Source organism: Sturnira hondurensis, unplaced genomic scaffold (genome assembly GCF_014824575.4).
Source record: "Sturnira hondurensis isolate 20B ecotype Veracruz unplaced genomic scaffold, ASM1482457v3 Scaffold0023451, whole genome shotgun sequence".
Classification (NCBI taxonomy): Eukaryota; Metazoa; Chordata; class Mammalia; order Chiroptera; family Phyllostomidae; genus Sturnira; species Sturnira hondurensis.
In genome coordinates, this window is record NW_028096082.1 from 1,133,637 (window position 1) to 1,136,218 (window position 2,582).

The 2,582-nt window shown below is 38.0% G+C and overlaps 1 non-coding gene across 1 annotated transcript; it reads left to right on the forward strand.

Annotated features, from left to right (window-relative positions):
• The first annotated feature begins 712 nt into the window (after positions 1-712).
• On the forward strand, positions 713-819 carry LOC118981063 (U6 spliceosomal RNA). Its single transcript, XR_005065263.1, has one exon. It is a non-coding gene; the product is annotated as a U6 spliceosomal RNA (small nuclear RNA).
• The last annotated feature ends 1,763 nt before the right edge of the window (positions 820-2,582 follow it).

Sequence of the window (2,582 nt, forward strand, 5' to 3'; positions counted from 1 at the left end):
TGATGATAATGCTGTTTAGGTCAGAAGGAAGCCCAAGAAGTGAGCAGGACAGGGGAATGGCCAGGAAAGAGTCTGGACTCGTGGGAGTGCCCTGCTGGAACTAGAAGTTGTGGAGGTAATTACCCAGGAGGAGTAGGAGCAGGCTCTGTGGCATGCCCTGCCATTGGGTGGGAGTCTGCTCTCATGAGTTCTTCTAAAGACGTGATATGAGAGCAGGCCAAGAATTCAAGAGCTTCTTGGGACCTACTCTCCTGGGAACTGAACTCTAGTGGCTGCCAAAGGGTAGAGGTGCCACAGGCTACTTCTGGAAGACACTGCTGAGAAAAAAACAAATAAAAATGAGTGAGCCCTGGCTGGTGTAGCCCAGTGGATTAAGCACGGGCCTGTGAAGCAAAGGGTCGCAGGTTCGATTCCCAGTCAGGGCACATGCCTGGGTTGCAGGCCAGGTCCCCAGTAGGGGGTACGTGGGAGGCAGCCACACATTGATGTTTCTCTCCCTCTCTTTCTCCTTCCCTTCCCCTCTTTCTAAAAATAAATAAATAAAATGTTTTAAAAATGAGTGAAAAAAGAAAGAATGAAATAAATAAGATGAGGATAAAAAGGGTGTCATGAGAGTAGCTGATGGAGGAGCCAGAAACCACACCCTGGAAGTTAGATTCATGTCTCTCAGCTCTGCTGCTTATAAATGGAAAAAGGAACAAGAAGAATGGGAGTGGTCATTTCGGCAGCACATATACTAAAATTGGAATGATACGGAGCAGGTTAGCATGGCCCTTGTGCAAGGATGAGACACAAAATTGTGAAGAATTCCAAATTTGTTGTTTATTTGTATTATTATTACTTTTCATTATTTTTACTTCCTTTATTTTATTAGTATTTTTATTTCTCTTATTTATGTTTAGTTTTCTTCATTTTCTTTATTTCTCTATTTAATTGCATCGTTTAACTGGTTTTCCTTATTTTCACCTTCATATTGTATTTAATTATTCTTCTTAACTTCACTCCTGCTCCAATAACACACTACTGTTGATTGTGTACTTTCTATTCTGGTTATCCAAAATATATATTTCTTGTCATATTATTGTTTTTTCCAGTTCTATTGTAAATAATTGTTGTTCCATACAATTGTACATACTACAAAGCACCCCTTCACGATCTTACCCATTTTACTTTATTCCTGAGCTTTATTATTTGTTGTGATTAACTCTATTCTGTCACCCACTACACCTACTTTCTATCTTTTATTCTCACGATATTTGATCATATAACCTTCTGTAAGTGCTCTGTTTACTGGATTTAGCTAACAATCTGTGTCCCCTCTAACAAGAATATTATCTATCTTTCACCTTTTATAAAAAGTGTCTAGTGGGGTTAATGCTATACTTATACAATGAATCTTCTATCTCTTCTCTACTTGTTACTACTTTGAATCCCATAGGATACTATCTCTTTGTCTCAATCCATTTTGCCTACCCCTTGCCATTGATCACATACAAGAATGTGATCAGTATAGAGAATATCAGTATACCTGCTGGAGGAGACAAACTACCAACAAAGGAACCACCAAAAGGTAAAAAAAAAAGTACAATAAGAGAGCCCACACAAACAGAAGAAAGAGCAAACCTAGAGTATCCAGACAAGGAGATTAAAGAGATCACACCACTGAATCCCATATAAATACAACCATAGAAGTTCACCATACAAAGACAGCTAGCAAAGCAAAACATCAGGTCACCTGACAAAACCAAAAAAGTTCACCTGAAAAGGGGAGCCAAAATAGCCTGTAATCCAAAAAAAGGAAAGACTCCCTACTAAAAGAGTTGAATGAAATAGAGGTAAGCAAACTCTCAGATATGGAATTCAAGAGAATGGCTATAAATATGGTCAAGGAACTCACAGACAACTACAAAGAACTGAGTGAGAACTCAAACAGTATGCAAACAGTATGCAAAAGGAAATAGACACTATAACCAAAAACAAGGAAGAAATGAACAGTAAAATAACAGAAATAAAAAGCACACTAGAAATAATTACAAACAGGCTGGATGAAGCAGAGGACCAGATTAGAGAGCTGGAAGACAAAGTGGAAAAAAACACCCAGGTAGAGTAGCTCCATGAAAAAAGATTTAAAAAAGTGAACATACTTAAAGGAACTCCAAGATAATAGGAAAAGCAACAACATTGGAATCATAGGAATACCAGAAGAAGAAAAGGAAAAGGGGATAGAAATCCTGTTTGAAAAAGAGACAGAAGACTTTTCAAACCTGGAGAGGGAAAAAAAAAACATGCAAGTGCAGGAAGCTAAGAAGGACCCAATGAAGATAAACCCTAAAAGGCCTACGTCAAGTCACATCATAATTAAAATAGTAAATTTTAAAACAAAGAATCTTAAAAGCAGCAGAAAGAAACAAGAAGTGACATACAAAGTGGCTCCAAAAAGGCTAGCAGCTCATTTCTCAATAGAAACACTCTAATCCAGGAGAGAATGGCAAGAGATATACCAAGTTGAAAAAAAAGCAAAGGCTTGCAACAAAGATAACTCTACCCAGGAGGCTCTCAATGAAAATGGAAGGCCAAATAAA